This window comes from Ambystoma mexicanum, chromosome 6p, assembly GCF_040938575.1.
Source record: "Ambystoma mexicanum isolate Mex_15411 chromosome 6p, UKY_AmexF1_1, whole genome shotgun sequence".
NCBI classification, from domain to species: domain Eukaryota; kingdom Metazoa; phylum Chordata; class Amphibia; order Caudata; family Ambystomatidae; genus Ambystoma; species Ambystoma mexicanum.
Genome location: NC_090935.1, coordinates 481,671,527 through 481,690,223, shown reverse-complemented (window position 1 = coordinate 481,690,223; position 18,697 = coordinate 481,671,527). Strand labels below are relative to the sequence as shown.

The 18,697-nt window shown below is 49.6% G+C and overlaps 1 protein-coding gene and 1 non-coding gene across 3 annotated transcripts in view; one reads left to right on the top strand and one right to left on the bottom strand.

Annotated features, from left to right (window-relative positions):
* The window catches only part of MTREX (Mtr4 exosome RNA helicase), a 1,095,475-nt gene that overhangs the window by 156,575 nt on the left and 920,203 nt on the right, over positions 1 to 18,697 (bottom strand). The gene's annotated exons all lie outside the window — the stretch shown is intronic.
* LOC138512405 (small nucleolar RNA SNORA50) lies at positions 8,149 to 8,284 on the top strand. The gene has a single exon (XR_011281235.1). It is a non-coding gene; the product is annotated as a small nucleolar RNA SNORA50 (small nucleolar RNA).

Sequence of the window (18,697 nt, the reverse complement as noted above, 5' to 3'; positions counted from 1 at the left end):
AGGCAAAGTTTGTATGCAGTACCCTCTGGGACCACGACACACAACTAGAACTACAGGTGTAAGCAAATCCAACCTTTGGTTTAAGTCTGTACCACACAGTTTTTGGTAGCGAGCTGAGCACCCAGGCTTATCTCGAGAGGGAATGTGAGCTTGTAACGGTGTCACACAAAGGTCTACAATAGCAAGTATTCAGATAGACACTTCTACTCAAGGTTAATTTGTAAAACAATTAATTTATTACACAATCATTTAGAAAGCATTCACTAAAGGAGGCAACCAGTATCACACAGAAATTATACAATACTGATTATTAAGCAATTGAGCTCCCTTGAAGTCGGAGTAAAATTGCATTAAAGTAGGAGCAAAAAGTCATAAATTGATAAAACGAATATTACAGTTACTTTAAAACAGAGCACATAGTTTGAGCTCACCGGAGGAGTTGATTCAAAGCAATATGAAGGCCAAAGTCAATGGACTAGTGTCTTGTATAAGTAAAAACGGTTCTGGTATTTAAAACCAGAAAGTCATTGCCACGGTTCTTAGAAGTAGTTCACGGAAGAAAGGTTTGTATGTTGGGTCACAAGCTAACTCGGCCTGCAAGTTGCCAAAGTTCCAAAACTTTTCCGGTGAAAAGTTCTGTGTCTGGTTTTCACAGTACCTTATATTGAAGAAAAAGATGCAGCTGAAGAATTCTGTTCCTGGCAGTTCCTGCAGATCTCGCTGTTCCTGAGCCTCAATCGTGGGGACAAGAGGGAGGACGTCGGGGGACTCCTGCACTGCACGGGGACGGGTTACAAAGCTGGCAAATTGGCAAATCTTCAATTCCGGTTGCTGTTCTTCAAGCACACAAGCTGGTGTACTTCTCCTTGGTTAATCCTAACCAGCTCTGAGAATGGTAACCAAGTGGCTTATCAGTCGATTGGTCCCACCAACTCAAAGAAAGAGGTCGTCCTTGAAAGGGCTTCTCTCGAGGTGATCTTGGCGATTTGGACCTGCAGCAGGGCTCCACCGGGCAAACCAATGGTCCAGTAGTTGCAGCAGCCGTCCTCTTCCAGCTCGTCTTCTGTTCTTTCGTTCAGTCCGAGAGACTCCCCTTTTAAACAGTTTTCTCCCATTCATTCCAGCCTAGCTGCCACTCACCCAGCAGGGAGTCTATCCTTGCCGGACAGTCAGCCAGCCAGCCAGCCAATCACGCCAGAGTGCATTTGGGTCTCCTAGGAGACTAAGCACAGGGAGTTTCGGGCACCTCCCTTACTTCCTGCCCACCCCAGACACTCGGGCGCCAGAGGCGGTATTCAGTCCTGAAGCCTGCCAAAGGCATAGGAACAAAGGGACCAAACCTAGTGTGGCGCACCAAGACAAACTCTAGAAGGACCTTTCCAAAAAGAAATAGCGAAAAAAGAAGACCGGGACCTGTTTAAACAAAGGGGGCTCGGACGCCATCTTGAAAAATATGGCTCCCATGATTTTTAGCTACCTGTGTTGACGGTCAGGTAAAATCATGGTAGTTTGTTGTAAAACCACTGCCACCAGTCATTTCAATAGGAAAGGGTAGCATTTGACTGCTACATGACTTTCTAGACATAGGGGATACTAGGTAACCCCTCCAGCAGTCTTTTGTAATCTAGTGTGTGCTGGGTCTAGGAATTTAAAGACCAGTAAAGTCAATTTAACTTTACATTCTCTGGGAAACAGTAGTTTATCCCAGAGAAGGTATTTAAACCTTGGGACAGGCTAGAAAGACTTCCCTGTGTCACTGCACTGAGGGTGCTGTGTAACACATGAAAAGATGATGCCTCTTCAGTTGCCTTAAAACACCATAATCAAAGAATAGAAGAGTAAAACACACATCAAAATACATGAGAGAGTGGGGAAAAAGGCTCACACTCTCCAGGAAAAAAATCAAGCCCTCAAAAATCCAGCAAGTTGCTGGGGGTTTCTAAGGTGAAGGAAATTAGTACAATTATGAGAATTCTCCCTAACATGCTCATGAATAACGAATGCATAGCAGTACAACATTACACAACCACGGGAGGTGGCAAGGGTCAACAGAAGCAATTAATTCTTACCTCTGAAACAGCCTCACCTCAAGCCAACAGGTTGCGTAGCACTGTTTGGCCGACTCCTCTGTGGAATCCCTGTCGACGTAGTAGAAAGTCGTGAAGGTGTGCGTGGACCTCCACTTAGTAGCCCTGCAGATGTCCAGCAGGACCACACCAGACAGGAACGCCTTCGTCGCAGTGATCGCTCAGGTGGAGTGGGCTCTCTGACAGCAGTATGATCGCCAAACTATGACAGTGCGTGATTCAGCCGGAGAGTCACCTTGAAATGGAATCGTTGGACAAGGCCTTCCCATGGTTCACAGGACCAAAGTTCACAGTTGTGAGGTCTTCCGAAAACTTTGTGCGTGTCACATGGAACTGCAGGGCAAAAGCAACATCCAGCTAATGCAAGGCCCTTTCAGCCGACGCCGAAGGTTTTGGGAAAAAACAGGTAAGGCTTGTTGAGGTGAAATTCTGGCTGAACCTTCGGCATGAAAGAGGGGTGCGTACACATCACCACCCTCGATTTGCAGAAAGTCAGGTATGGTTGCTTGCCGGATAGGGCCTGGATCTCACCTACCCTTCTGGCAGAGGTGAAGGCCACAAGGAAAGCCGTTTTCCACGAGAGGAACTTGAGAGGCCTGATGCATAGGCTTGAAGGGTTCGCCCCACCTCCTTCTCCATGAGCCTCGTCAGAACCACGTTGATTTCCCGCGCTGGGGCAGGAGCCTGCACCAGGGGGAAAGATAAAAAATGTAAGTCCCTTGAGAAATTGCTTGACAATTCGGTGGGACCAAAGTAAAGATCTTCCTGGAGATCTGGTGTAGCAGGAGATAGCCGCCACCTTGATAGAAGCGTGCCCCAGTCCGGCCTTGGCCAAGCATAGCAAGTATGGAAGGATCTGCGGGGCCGTGACCCTCAGAGGGGTAATCTTCTGAGACAGGCACCACGTAGCAAAATGCTTCCACTTGTGACCGTAGTACTTCAAAGTCGACAAAGCCCTGGCATTGGCGAAGACCCCCCTGGAGTCCGCAGGCAACTCCTATTCTCCAAACTCCAGCGCTACAGGAACCAAGCCCTAAGGTTTAGCGATCCTGGATTGTGATGAAGGATTGCGCTTCCTTCTCTGGTGAGAAGATCCGGAACAACTGGCAGCTTGACCGTAGGCGATGCTGACAGGTTGAAAAGGTTCAGATAACAAATCTGCCTCGGCCACGCCGGGGCGATGAGTATCATTTTGCATGGACACAGTGTGTTGATGACTCGTAGCAGGAGAGGGAACGGAGGGCGTGTGCACATGAACAGCTTTTGCCACGGGAAGGAGAATGCGTCCCCCCAGGCTCCTTGGTTGGTGGAATCTGCTGGCAAACTTCTGGCACCTGGAGTTAGCCACCAGCACAAATAGATTGATCTGGGGCCTACCACATTTGACAAATAGGCAGTCCACCAGACCCTGACGGAGCTCCCACTCATGGCAGAAGCGCAGTTCCCTGCTGAGGGAGTCTGCAATGGTGTTCTTGACTCCCGCCAGGTGGAGAAGGACTAGGAACATCCTCTGTCCGACGGCCCAGCAGTACAAGTCCTGCGCTTCTTTGGAGAGCACCAGGGATCGAGTGCCCCCTACTTCCTGATGTAGGACATGGTGGTGATGTTGTCCATGAAGATCCTCACCACCTTGCCCTTTGTTAGGGAGAATTCTCTTACAAGGCTAATTTCCCATTTGGGGTTTGTTTTCTTCTCCTGCTAAGAGTGAGACTCTTTTCCTCCCACTCTTAGGCATGATTTGAGTGTCTTTGACTGTGTGCTTATGGGCTACGGGGTTTTCTTTCTACTCCATAGGGTATCATCTATTTATGTGTTTGTTACACATCACCCTCAGTGCAGTAACACAGGGGTGTCAGTGACCCCCAAACAGACTCCATACCTGGGACTGACTACTGTCTCCCAGGGCATGTAAAGTCACCATTGACTTTACTAGTCCTAAATTGTGAACAGAACAAGTACAAATCATCATATTGTGGAAGTACTGGAAGGGGTTAATTATATTGCCCCTGGGTCTGTTTTCAAGGGGGCACTGTCCAGCCCCCCTTGTCGAGTTTCTGGCTGGTGGCAGTGGTTACCACGCGAAATATTCCACCGGAATATTCTCTATGGGATTTTCCCATTGATTTTAAACGCACCACTTTTTGGTGCAATGTTAAAGAAACCGTCAGTTTATTTATTATTAAAACCCCGGTTGGGCCTTTTTGCAAGAACTATTTTCTAATATGGCATTTGTGTCCGTCTCCAACTCTAACCAAGGTCGAGCCCTTTGTTCCACTATTCTCCACAGAAGCCCTCAAAATGGTGCCCCTCTTTCTGGGTTCCACAGGAGGGGTTGAGGGGAGAATTGGCACCCTGGACTGCGTTGCCTCGGCAACCCAAGTCGCACTCTACTCCGATTGGCCCAGTGGTGAGCCGCCCAGCTCACCACTTAGCATGTGTGATTGACAGCTAGGCTGATGAATGGGGGTTTTTCTGCATAAAAGCATGGCCTTTGGGACTGGAACTTCAGAAGTCGCCACAGGACCAAAGAATCCGAAGAGTGAAGAAGCTGAGCCATCTGCAACGACGACACCACCGGTGGAGCCCTGCTGCAAAGACCGCACCACTTTCCCGACGACAAGAGAAGATCTTCAAAGACGTCTCTTGGTCGAATCGCCTGTGCCAAGCACCCCGGCGGCCGGATAGCCAAGCTTCACCACTTTGACCTCGAATAAAAGAAACGCTCCTTTTATTGACAAACTCCGCGGCTGGTTTCATCCCTGTGCAGTGCAACGACTCCACGTTTCCTCCTCGATGAGATCCTCTCTTCCCCTGGTCAAAACAACGAACTGCAACCACTGCCAGGAAGAACTGCCACCGCTGGAGCTTCCTCTCTGTTTAAGGTACTGTGTCCTGCCTGGCCTCTCTTTCTTCGGTTTGCCCAAGGGGACCCTTAAATCCTTGGCTTGCCAACTAGGTTTGCCCAGACCTTCTAAATTTACCTTCTTGAATCGCCAACCTCTTCTGAACATTCTGCAAAGACTTTTAGTGCATTTTTTAAACCGTGTGATCCTGAGCACATTTCGCTTTGCTCCCTTTAAAGTGGGCCTGGCCTATGAACTTTAGCTCTACAGTCTATTCTGCCTTTATTCCCTTGCTGAGAACTCCTAAAAGTGTTGGGACCGGTTTTATTTCTATGCTCTGTCTTTTTCTCTCCCTTTAACTGAACTATTGGAGTGCCATCAGGTTATGCGCTCACATCCGTTTTAACAAATCGTAGTGTTTTGACTCTGACTTGTCCGATAGTTATCAAGGGAGGTGTGTATACTTTACCCGACTGTGTTTTAACTTGCTTTTGATTTAGAGTGCAAGTATATTGCCTAAAGTGTGTTTTAAATAAATAATTATATACTTTTTATACAAAGCTCTGGTCTGTGTTTGTTTGCTCTACTGTGTTTTTAGCCCTATTGTGTATACTCTATATACTGCCCAACTCATCTTGAGAGAAGTCTGACTTCTCACCCACAGCTACCAGGTAAATCTGGGTGGTGCAGACTGCTACCAATTGGGTTTACTGCTTACTCCTGTAGTCTTCATCTTTTTGCAGTGTTCCCTAAGGGAACTGCAGAGGATTCTGCCTAACACCCTTCAGAGACGGTAGGAATGACTCGAGGGTCCAGAACACTGCCTGTAGCTCCAGGATTTTGATATGAAGATCCTTCTCCTCTGGCAGCCACATGCCTTTGGCGTGTAGACGTCGGGTGTGCGCTCCCCAGCCCTCCAGGGAGGCGTCCGTGGTGACCGTCTCCTGGAACGGGGGGTTTTGAAATGTCGTGCCCTGGGCCATGTTGGAGCGGACACCTTACCATCCGATCACCCGACGGAACTAGTCGCTGCAAGAGATCTTGTCTGTGAAGCTTCCAGACACCTGTATGCAGCGGGCATCCAGGAATTCCTGTAGGGGGGTCGCATTTGCAACCTGCAGAGCACAACGAGGTATATGAAGGACGACATGTCCAGTAACGACTTGATGGTCCACGCCGTGGCCATCTTCGTCGACAGCCGTTGCACCTTTCCTTGAATGGCTGCTCTCCTCTGAGGGCAACACCAGGCAAAGCACCGTATTGAATCTGGCACCTAGGAACAGTGCGTTCTCTGATGGCGTAAAGCAAGTCTTTGGATAGTTGACAGAGAATCCCAGATCCGTGAGTAGCTTGATGGTCGTGTCTGTGTGTGCCTGTCAGCCAGCGCCCACGAGCGGGCACGAATCAGCCAGTCTAGGTACGGGTATACGGCCACCACTGGCGGCATTTTATTAACACTCTGGGGGGCGACTTCAAGCCGAAAGTGGAGCCTTGAACTGGTAGTGCTGTCCCTGCACCATGAAATGTAGAAACCTTCAATGCTTCTTGGGAATGGGGATGTAGAAGTAGGCGTCCTCCGGGTCCAACGGCGACAAGATGTCTCCGTTTTCCAGTTGGCGGAGCACGTGTTGCAACGTGACCATACTAAACTTTAGTTATTTGTTCTCGTCTTATTTGTGACCAGAAAGTATCTGTAATAGAGTCGATTCCTGGAGCCATTGGGGAACTAGCTCTTTCGCCCCTTTTCACAGCATGGCCCGTACCTCTTCCAGGAGCTGACGGATGTGCTGCTCCTGCCGGGTAACCAGCGGGATCCGGGGACACCTGCATTGAAACTCCAGGGTGTGTCCTTAGGTGAGAGCGACCATCTGTCGGTTGCGATCTTTCTACACTCGCTGACGAATCCAGTCAAAAGGCCTCCCACCAGGGTGCCCAAGTGGCAGTCAGACGTCCCGGTCGGTTCAGGCTTGCTTCGGTGCCGCTACCCTCCATCATAGGCCTGGGAATGGCCTCTGTAGGCTTCCTGTGTTGTCCCGTACGACGTGGAGAAACCTTTTAAAGACCTGCTCGACTTTCCCCTGGAGGAGCGAAAAAACCAGCAGTGCTGCTGGAAAGTGCTCAGGGAACGGGCTGTCTATTTTGATGGCCTGGAGGGACTTGTCACCGACCTTCCCAAACAGATTCCCTCAGTTGAAGGGCATGTCCAGCACTTTCGACTGGTCCTCCTGATGGAAACTCTTGCTTTCATCCAACCTTGGCGACGAAGGCAGACACTGTTCCCCATTTGCCAGAACCCTGTGTCGGCGACGTCCAATACAACTGATGCCGTGATCCAACGCCACTTCACCTTCCTGGAAGAGAGCGACTGCTTCCAACTTCATATTGTTGCGGAGGTTCTCCGGAATCGGATCCAGCTTGTACCATATCTCCATGTTGTACCTGGCCAGAATCACCAGTGCGTTGGCCGCCTTGATAGATGACATCGCAGTGTAAATCACCTTCTTTCCCATGGCATCCATCCTTTTTTCCCCCTCGCTATCTGGTGGGACCAAAGACGAGGACGGTTTGGCCGACCGTTTCCTCGCAGCCGCTGATACCAGCGAATCCAGCGATGGCTGTGACCTCAGGCACTTGGGTGCGGAGTCCGGCACCCTATACTTATTCTCCAGCTTATCCCGCTTGGCTAGAGCCATGCAAGGGTTCTTCATGAGGGCCAGGCCCTACTGCCAAACATCGTCCAGAAAGGGCACCGCAATGATAGTCTCGCTCTTGGCCTTGCGCCTTTGATACAAGAAGCCCTCATTCTTGGTTTCCTCGGACACCAGCTGGAAAAGCTTGGCGGCTCTGGCGATCATGGAGTAGAACCATCCAACCTCATACGGTGGGGACACCCCCCCCCCTGTGTGGAACAACCAAATGTGGCAATTCACCGTCTGCCGCGACAATGTCTTCGTCATCTGTCGTCCACGTGTCTGGGTCGGCTGAGGGGAAGACGGGACCCAACGTGGAGGACGAGATTGAAACTGGGGCGTCAGAGGACGCTTCCTCTTCTTTGATGGAGGCTGACCAGGGACCTGGGGTCCACAGTAGCGACGAACTGAGAAATCTACCAGACAAAAGGGCCATCTCCTCTAACATAACTTTGTCCCTGTAATATTTTTAGATTTGTTTAAAACTAATATTTGTTTTGGAATGTATCTTGTGCTGTGTACTCAAAGCTGCACTGCCTTTGAACTTGTGATGGCCCAATCAATGGCTTCACTAGCTAAGCAGCAGTGCTAGAGTAATATCTAGTTCATAGCTGGAGCTTCTTTGAACAAACCGGAGTAGCTCTTTTAAAAGCAAGTTACATTCGTTTGCCAGAACTGGAAAAGGGTGGGCATTAAGGAACCGCCTTAAATTGGTGTTACGTCCAGGGAAGAAACCTGGATCTATAAATTGTGATTGGATGGCGCGAGTTTCTTAATGTCAATTTAGACGCTGCTACTTTCTTATGGGTGTTCAATATCAAAGTTGTCCTTGTTGGGGCCCTTAGTGTTCCTTCCTAGATGTACATTTTGACACTGCTGCTCTTTAAATCATTTCTTAATGCCACATCCGCTTTCTGTTTCAGACCGCTTGTTACTTGTGCACCCAGCCTTTTGATCCGGATGTAACTTTAGGGCACTGTAAATGGTAGCTGTAAGAGGTGTGTTAAGAGGGCATTAATTAATTCTCTCAACTAACTTTGATAATTATCCTCTGCAGAATTTAAAGAAAATTATGTTGTAGTAATACAGTTTCCAGCTTGATCCACCCAGCAGAAATTCTATGGTTTGTCCTCTGCAAGGTTTAGAGCGGGCTTGACCAGAGAACCACTCATGTACTCTAACTTCATTGTCCAGTGTCCTGCACCCTTGAGCTGGCTCACGCTTAGTGGGGAGTTCTTTGACCTGCTAGGATATAATTGCATGTTAGGAAGCATAAAGGTTTTCAGCTTGGCATGTTAAAGTGTGAGTAGATTCCAGTGATTCTTTTTATAAAAAGGGGGGGGGTGGTGCAGGTATTATCATACCTTTTTGTACTTTGTTTGAGAATTGTATTGAAACCGATGGCACTGTCTGATGTAGTTTCTCCTTAACCAGTTTTGCTCCACGACAGACTGGTCACAGGGCATCAGCCAAATATCTCAAATGCCTAAAGTTATATCCTGCAGAACGTAGGTGTGGAAGGGCTGTTCTATGTGGCAAGCCTACTTGCTGTATTTGCTGTAATTCCATCTTGTGATCCCACTCCCTCACTCAGTCACTCCTCTAACATCGGCGCTCGCACCGAAGACGAGCTGCAGCACAAGCAACTGATGTGCTGATCACCACGAGGCTCTGGAAACAATAGGAGCCTGCCTGGCCACAGCCAGCCACCAGGTAAGCCCTTCTGGGCTTGTGGGGTCACATCCTGCTTGCTTAATTCACCAAGGATGCAACAAGCACCACAATACATGCTTAAAATAAATATTTGTATACCAAGATGTCCGCCGAGGAGTGAAGGTGCACTCCGAGCTCCCGGCCAGCCTGCAGCAAAGGCGCATAATTAAGCAAAAAGGATTGTGCGATAAGGGATTAAATAGAACGTAAAGTGAAAGGAAGCGGCATCACCCGCAGTTGGAAGGTTCCCAGTTAGCGCTCCAATGGAACAACGGTACGTGTGGAAGTTCAGACAGAGGCGCCGAGCGCCGTGGAGGCCCCGCAGGAGGTGCAAGTGAAGCCTTCCGATGGTTTGCTGTGAACCCGAGAAGAAAGTCTGGAAGTGAAAAGGGGAGGCAGGCAGTGCCCCGGAACACGAAAGCGAGGAACAGTCGGGCAGCTGGGCGGTGCAGGAGCCGCAGAAGAGAGGGAGAGGAGAAGAGCCCCTCTGCGGCAGGGGCTGAAGAGGATTTGGAAAGCCAGTGAGATGCCCGGGGGTAGCCGCGTACATTGGGGCGAGCAGGGATAGAACTGGGACCTCCTGCACTGCACTGGGAGCAGCCACTCAAAGCAATCAGTCGGTAGCAGGGGGGAGGCCACCTTGTCAGACGCGGCACATAACAGAGGTCACCCGCAGACATAACACGCAGCACAGGCTGTAAGGGATCCAAGAAGCAAAAGGGGTCCACGTAGCATCGGACACTAGCGTGCATGACAATGCATTACTTACCGTAAAAGCATTTCTGATTGTTGTATCTGCTTAGATTCACATGCTGTGCATAGGTCCGACATCCAGTGGTCACTGCAGAGTATTGCATTTTGTTTTTCGTAGTCGAAAAGGGGACGTCGACAAGGCGTGTCTGTAACACTATCCCTATAGTGACGTGCGTTGTACCCACAATCCCTCACGCGTCGAGGTCCCTCTGTTTGTATTTTTCTGCCCTGAGGGAGCCTTCTAGACGTGAGTGAGTACAGAAAAGAGAGAAATATAGAAAAGGATGTCTATGTTCCTTCCATCCGAGCGGGGAGGAAGGGTGGGCGCATGTGAATCTAAGCAGATACAACCATCAGAAATGCTTTTACGGTAAGTAATGCATTGTCTTCTGATGTTTGTTAATCTGCTTAGAATCACATGCTGTGCATAGACTAGCGAGCAGTACCCGGAGTTGGCGGTGGGTTATGAGAAGGAACAGTAGAGAAAAGATGTCTTAATACTGCCTGTCCCACCTGGGAGTCAGATCTAGAGTGTGCATCTAGACAGTAGTGTTTTGTAAAGGTGTGCTCCAGGTAGCCGCTTTGCAGATGGACTCAAGGGGAACATTTGCAATGAATGCTATGGACGCCCCCGGGCCTCGAGTAGAATGTGCTCTTGGCCTAAAGGGCAGTTCTCTCTTAGCAAGAGTATAGCAGAGAGTGATGCATTGAACAATCCATCTAGAAATAGTGGACTTTGAAACTGCATCCCCTTCTCTTCCTGCTGCCACCGAGACGAAGAACTGATTAGTCTTCCTCAGTGGTTTGGTTCTTTCCATGTAGAACATGACTGCTCTGCGGACATCTAGTGTGTGTAGAGTCCTTTCTCCCAAGTTGGAAGGATTTTGAAAGAACGCTGGTAGTTCTATAGACTGGTTTACGTGGAATTTTGAGATGAATTTCGGAGCAAACCTTGGGTGAGTGCGTAGAACCACCTTATCTCTGTGAACTGTAACAAAGGGGTCTAGAACAGAAAGAGCCTGTAGTTCACTTACTCTCCTGATGGAGGTGATAGCTATTAAAAAAGCAGTCTTAAGAGTGAGGTCTTTAAGAGATGCTTTGTGCATGGGTTCAAATGGTGAGCCCATGAGTCTGGAAAGTACCACGTTAAGGTCCCATCCGGGAGCTGGGTCAGCTATCGGGGGGTGTATTCTCTTTACTCCCTCCATGAAGGCCTTTATAACAGGGATCTTCCACCACGACACTTTGTGTTGGGAAGTGGTGTATGCAGAAAGTGCCGCTAGGTGGACTTTAATGGAATTGAACACTAGACCTGAATCCAATAAATGAGTCAGATATAGAACAATATGTGTGGGAGAGCAGTCAATCGGGTTGATGCTCTTTCCTCTGCACCAGATGACAAATCTCTTCCACTTGCTAGAATAGCAGTGGCGAGTGTTAGGTTTTCTGGCTTCCCTGAGGATGTCCATGCATCTGCGGGAGCTGTAGATGTCCAAATTCTATGATCTCAGGAGCCAGGCTGCTAAGTTCATGTTCTGGGGGCATGGATGCAGAGTCCTGCCCTTGTCTTGTGACAGCATGTTGTACGGGCAGGGGAGTTTCACTGGGGGAGATAGAGACATCTCCATCAAGTGCGCGAACCATGGCTGTCGGGCCCACATTGGGGCCACCAGTATCATGGTTACTTGTTCCTGGTGCATTTTGTGCACCACCTTGTTGAGAAGGGAAGTCGGGGGAAAAGCGTAAACAAATTTCCCTGACCATTGAATCGACAGACCGTTCCCCTTGGATTGGTTCTGGGGGTACCTGGAGGCGTAACTTTGGCATTGTGAGTTCTCCAGGGTTGCGAACAGGTCTATTTCTGGGAATCCCCATTGCGTGAAGACGTCGAAGACGATGTCTTCGTGCAATCGCCATTCGTACTCTTCGGGCAGGGGGAAATCCCTGCTGAGTTTGTCTGCCAGCAGATTGAGTTCCCCTGGTACATGTTGTGACAGAAGGAACATATTTTGTCTGAGAGCCCACTTCCATATATTTTGGGCCAGTTTGGACAGTCCTGGAGAGTGGGTTCCCCCCGCTTGTTGATGTAATACATGGCTGTGGTGCTGTCTGTAAGGACCATCACTGTCCTGCCTTGTAGGTGTTCCTGGAAGGCTTTTAGCACCTTGAACACCGCTAGTAGCTCCAGAAGATTGATGTGTTTGGATGCTACGTTCGGAGTCCATACTCCGTGAGCAGTCTGATGGGATAGGTGAGCCCCCATCCTGTGAGGGATGCGTCTGTGGTTAGAGTGGCTTCCGCCGCGGGTGTGGCAAAGGGTTTCCCTCTTTCCAGGTTTTCCTTTGTCCACCACCGTAGCGAGAGAACTAAGGCCTGCGAGACCACCACTAGATCGTCCCATAGTCCGCCGGCCTGACACCACTGGCTGTTGAGCCACTCTTGCATTGGGCGCATGCGCAGGCGCGCGTGAGGTACCAAATAAATACACAACGCCATCATGCCTAGCAAGCGCATTGCTTTGCGTACCGTCACCTCTCGACCGGTCACATATTGAGGGATCTGAAACAGCATGTTTTGGACCCTCTCTTTGGAGGGGAAGACGAGGCCACCCTTTGTTTGAATTGGAGCCCCTAGGAATTGTTTGATTTGGCTGGGGTCTAGGCTGGACTTCTTTTCGTTGGAGAAGCCCAACTGGAACAAAAGGTCTACAGTCTTTTGGGTATTGGAGAAGCATGTTTCGTAAGAATCCCCTGTTATGAGCCAGTCGTCGAGGTAAGGGTAAACTGGGATGGACAACCTGCGCAGGTGGGCCGCTGTCACTGCCAGCACCTTCGTGAATACCCTTGGTGCAGATGCTATGCCGAAGGGTAGCACTCTGAACTGGTAGTGTTTGCCCTCTATCATGAACCGGAGGTATTTTCTGTGCGCTGGCAACATTAAAATATGAAAGTATGCATCTTTCATGTCCAATGTTGTCATGTAATCTCCCTGTGATAGCAGTGGGATCACTTCTTGTAAGGTCACCATACGAAACTTTTGGGGTTTGATAAACCTGTTCGCTGGGCGCAGATCTAATACAGGGCGCATGGTTAGATCCTTTTTGGGTACAAGGAAGTACACTGAATAAATACCTTCCGTTACCGGAGATAGAGGCACGACCTCTATGGCTCCTTTTTCCAGCAGTTGTTGTACTTCTTGGAGAAGGATGGCAAGATGTTCCGGTGTCATGCGACGTCCCCTCGGGGGTTTGTATGTTGGGGAACTGTTGAATTCGATGCAGTATCCGTGGGCTACGGTGGAAAGTACCCAGCGGTCTGACGTTATACCCTCCCATGCTGGAAGAAAGGATGTTATCCGGCCCCCGACCGGTGTTGGATGGGAGGGGACGCGAATCTTCACGTCACTTGGTGTTGTTGGGGGCTTGGGAGCCTCTGGGGGTGGACCCCCGGCCTCTTCCTTTGCCCCGGCGCTGGCCTCTTTGGCTGTACTGGCCACTTTTGGTCTGGAAATTGGTGGCAGGGTACTGTTGCTGCTGGTTTTGTTGTTGGCGTTGGCCATGAAAAAAGCGTTTGTTGCCATAGCCGCACCTGGTAGAGGGCTTAGAGATTTGGTCAAGAGTTTGATAGTATCGAACTCTTTTTTAGCCATCTCCAGAGCCTCATCCACCGCTTTCCCGAAGAGGTTTGAGTCTTCAACAGGTTTATTTATTAAAGACGCCTGTGTCTCCGGTTTGAACCCTGAGTTGCGCAGCCATACGTGGCGTTTTAGGATTATTCCCCGAACTAGGGAACGTCCCGCTGTTTCTGCCGCATCCAGAGAGTTCTTTACAATACTCTGGTTGACCTGGGTTCCTTCGACAATAGTTGTAAGCAGGCGTGTACGTAATGGTTCCGGCGCTTCTTCAGCGTCTTTGCGCAGTTTGGCCCACTGCGCGTCCGCATAGCTAGCGAGCAAAGAATTGTTGTTCGCAATTCTTGCCGAAAAGGCAGCCGAGGATGTAACTCTTTTTGCAAGTGCATATAACCGCTTGCCCTCCTTGTCAGGTGGTGCCTCACTGGTGGAAAGTGGTACCCCTGCCCTCTTTCTTGTGTTGGTTACTACCAGGGAATCTGGAATGGAATGTCCCCTGATGTATAGCGGGTCTGAGGGTGAAGGAGTGAAAAGTTTTTCAATTCTAGGATTGACCCCTCTGATTAGTGCAGGTGTGGCCAGCGAAGGGATGATTCTTCTCTTCACCGAAGCGAGGAGGGGAATGGTCTGACTGACCGGGGTTTCTCCTTAATTACTCTTTCCACAAAGTCTAATTCAGGAGAGAGCTCCCCAGTGTCCAGTTCGAAATGTGCTGCTGCTTTGCGCAACAGGGCATTAAATGTGGGCTGATCGTCAATGGGAGACGTGTTTCTAATAGGTGAATTGTCAGGAGGATTTAGGTTCAGGACATCAGTGTCGGAATATATTGATGGGGATTGCCAGGGGTGAGAAGGTCCTTCTTCTGGATTTTCTCCGAAGCCTTCTCCTACCAAGTCTGGGCTGTCTTCCAGACCTTCCTCCTGGTTCCGTCCCTCTTCCTCGTCCATAAAATCCTCTTCCTCAAAATAATGTTCTTCCCCAGTGAGGTCATACACACTATGGAAGTCTGAGGCTGTGTCCTGGTGGGGATTGACTAGTCTCAGAATTTTGGCTCTGGGGTCCTCCTGAAGCCCTTCTCTTATTCTCTTGGGAGTGGGAGGGTTCTGGGTATTCATAAACCTCTCCATTCTTTCCATGCAGAGATGGAGCCTTTCCATGGTTTCATGGGGTACCCCTGAGCGGTATAGCGGGGGAAAAATGGTGTCTTGTAGCTGAAAACGGCTCAACCTCTCCCACAACGTCGAGGAAAGTGTCCCGTCGCCCTCCGAAAAGCCTATGCTTGTGGGCGTCGGCTACCACGATCCTCGCCAAGCTCTCAGCGACTCGTTTGTCAGCGGAGGGCTGTGGTCTCGACCTTATGGGTGTCGATCGCTCTACGGCGGCATGCGCTTTCTGCTGATGCGCGCCAGCCGATGATTTGGGGGCGGCGCCCTTATTTGCCGAAATCCCAGTCGCTGGTTGCGGCTGCGAGAGGGGCTTCGAACCCGAACGGTCCAAGGAGGCCGCCGGTGGAACCTGCGTCTCCTTGGGCGCTGATGCTCTCTTCGCCTTCGACGAAGAGCCATGGGTTGTGTGCTTATGTGTGGTCTTGTGTGCGTCAATGTCGCCGGGGTGTTCATCCCCATAAGCAGGGCGTGAGCCGAGCCCGTCGGGCCGGGGACAGACGACGAAGCGCGTGTGTGCTCTCTAGGGGGGTTTTCGACTTCCGTAGCGGAGGTCGTGGTATCACGTTACTCGTCACTGTCGGAGGTAGCAACGGTGGGTGGAGCGTCGGCCTTCAGCATAGCGTAGGCCGCCCACCTCTTGACCCTACGGTCTTTTAGAGTCTTCGGCTTAAGAAGCCGACAAGCCGTGCAACCTTCCTCTTTGTGATCGAGGGGCAAGCAGCGGTTACACCGTGAATGCTTGTCCTTCCAAGTAAACTTGCCCTTGCAAAGCGGGCAAAACCTAAAGGGTGTCCTCTCCATAGCCGAGGCAATAAATCGTGATAACCACCCCAAGGGAAAGGAAGGGGAAAAGGAAAGGCATTCTCAGAAAAGAACTAGAGATGTCCCAGGACCCCCACTCTCCCTACTGTATATGGCCTGCGGGGCTAGGCCACGTGGTGGGCAACGCCGAAGGATCTCCTCCGCTCGTCCCCTCCGTCGAAGAACTTGCTCGGCGGAGACAGCTTCACAACAGCGTCGAGGGGGGGATCGATATGTTCTATATTAATATAGGAAAACGACCAAAGGTCGAGGAGATGAAATCTGCAATGTCTCTCGAGGAGCTCCGCGTAAAGGCGACCAGTAGCTGGGCGGAAAAAAACAATCTGAGGGACCTCGACGCGTGAGGGATTGTGGGTACAACGCACGTCACTAAAGGGATAGTGTTACAGACACGCCTTGTCGACGTACCCTTTTCGACTACGAAAAACAAAATGCAATACTCAGCAGTGACCACTGGATGTCGGACCTATGCACAGCATGTGATTCTAAGCAGATTAACAAACATCAGAAAATATGTTATCGGTTATTGTATAGCGCACTGTCACCAACGGAATTGGTTCCCAGGCGCTCTGGCGGATCTGTAAATAGGAAAACAGGAAGGGTGGGGTAGGGTTAGTCGGGAGGAGGGGAGAAGGAGAGCGGGAGATGTGGTGTGCTGTTGGCAGCTTCAGCTTGGTATACACCGAGTGCTGGGCTTTGGTGCTGGTATCGGATGAAGGCCTCGAGTGCTGTGGGTAAAGTTTATGTGTTGATGCGGTGTGGTAAAGTGCGTGCAGATTGCTGGGAGAGAGATGGTTGTGTGGTTTTGTGTGGGTTTAAGTATGCAGAAGATTGAGGGTTGGGTTGGGGTCTGTATCCAGGTTCAGGTACTTATGATTCCGTCCGAGTTGTATACCTGGGGGTTCGGATGTTGCTGGTTCCTGGTGGCCGACTCGATTTGGTGGTGTTGCGCTGATCTAACTGTATCCTATTGAGTATAGTTTGGATCGGTGGGTGCGTCTGAACCTAATCTTCAGGTGTGGTACTGGGTGGGTGATATCTATTCTTAGGTGATCTAGTGTGACCCTGGTCGGTAAAGGCTTTAAGTGGTTAAGGGTTGCGGTCATGTTGAAGTGTTGTCCTAGTGGATCCGTCTTGGTGAGCGTGTGTATTAGACGTTCGTATCCTTCTGTCGTGACTGATTCTTAGATTTCCGTGGGGTGAACATCCTTGAGACGGTTTAGTTGTAGTTTGTGTGGCGGGGCATTCTGCTTCCTGCTTTGTATTGGTGGACCGTGTGTAGTAATGGAACATTCTGTTTCTCACCCATAGAATTGGGCCCGTGATGCAGTGCTTCCTTTCCATCTCTGTTTGTTGTAAGGGCTGTTGGGGAAGGCGATAGTTCGGTCCTGGTCTTCTTGATGATTCGTTCTAGTCTCTGTTTTTGCGACTGTCTCCCGTTTGTTCCTTTAGTATGCCGTGGGATATTTACCTCCGCTTTTCCCATTGATTGATCGGTGCATATCGCGGTCGCTCTACGTTCGTTGATTTTTCTTTTGGTATGTCGGTGTCCCTGTGACCAGTCTTTCTAGTTATGACGTGAAGAGCCAGGTTTTGAGTAATTTCCTGAATAGGTGGTTTGTGTTACGTATGTACTTTGGAAGGTCGTTACAGGTTTTCGGGGCTTGGTGAGAGAAGGAGGATCCTCCAAGCTTTATTTTGTAGTAGGACTTCGGTTCCAGGCGGATGTCCATGCTTGATCTGAGCGTTCTTGTTGGTTGATGTAGGCGCAGATTGTCTCTTAGGAACTTCGTTGTGTACAGCTCTGTGCGTAATGCAGATCGTTTTGAATTTTATTAGTTGTTTTATTGGTAGCCAATGTAGTGTTTTCAGCGCTGCTGCGGTGTGTCCTCCTCGGGGTAGTTTCAGAAGTAGTCTGGCTGCTGCGTTTTTGTGTGTTGTAGTTTTTTTAGGAGTCGTTCAGGCATGCCTAGGTATAGGCTATTGGCGTAGTCTACTTTGGACATGACGAGGGCGATTATGGTGGGCGTTTTGTTGGCGAACGATAAGAACGGTAAGATTCTCTTTGCCGCTCGCAGGAGGAAGAAGCATTACTTGAGGAGAGCGTTTACTTGTGGCTCTAGTGTGAGATTGTCCATCAGAACCCCCAGGTTTTTTTTTTTTTTTTTTACAATCGCCGAGGGTGCTGGGGTAGTCTCGAGTTCCCTTGGCCAAGGGACGAATTGGTTTTCTCCTCCATTTTTTGTGACAATCATTGTTTTTGTTTTGCCTGGGTTGATTTTAAGGGAATTGGAGTTCATCCAGAAGAATACATTGCAGAGGCAGTTTTCTAGCTTAGAGTTTCTTTCCGGGTTGTCTTGTATTTTGAAGATTATTTGTGTATCGTCAGTCTAGTTGTAGCAGGTGAGGCCGTGGCTTTTGATGATTCTGATAAGTAGATACAGGTAGATGTTGAATAGTAGCTGGGAGAAGGATGATCCTTGTGGTACTCCACAGGTGGAATCTCTCGGGCTGCATTTGAAATGTTTCATCCATACAGTTTCCGTTCTGTTTGTTAGGAAAGATTTGATCCATAGTAGGGAGGTGTCTGTTATTCCAAGTGCTTCTAATCTCATTATGAGGGTTTCGTGGTCGACTGTCAAATGCTTCTGATAGGTCTAGGAGTATCAAGGCAGAGCTGTTGTCCGAGTCTGCGTTGGTTTTTAGATCGTCCCATATTGAGAGTAGAGCGGATTCCGTTCCTCTCAGTGGTCTGAAGCCAACTTGTGCCTGGTCTAGTAGGCCATGCTCTTCTATAAACTCTTGGGTCGTTTTTGTATATGTACGTTTCGAGCAGCTTGGCTGTATACGGGATGTTGGAGATAGGTCTGTAGTTGGAGAGGTCCTCTGTTTCCCGCTGTATCTTTGAGTAGTTGCCTGATGTATGTAGTTTTGAAGGCTTGTGGCACTTTCCCAGTTGCGATGGAATGGTTGAGGACGTTCCTGTGATATTC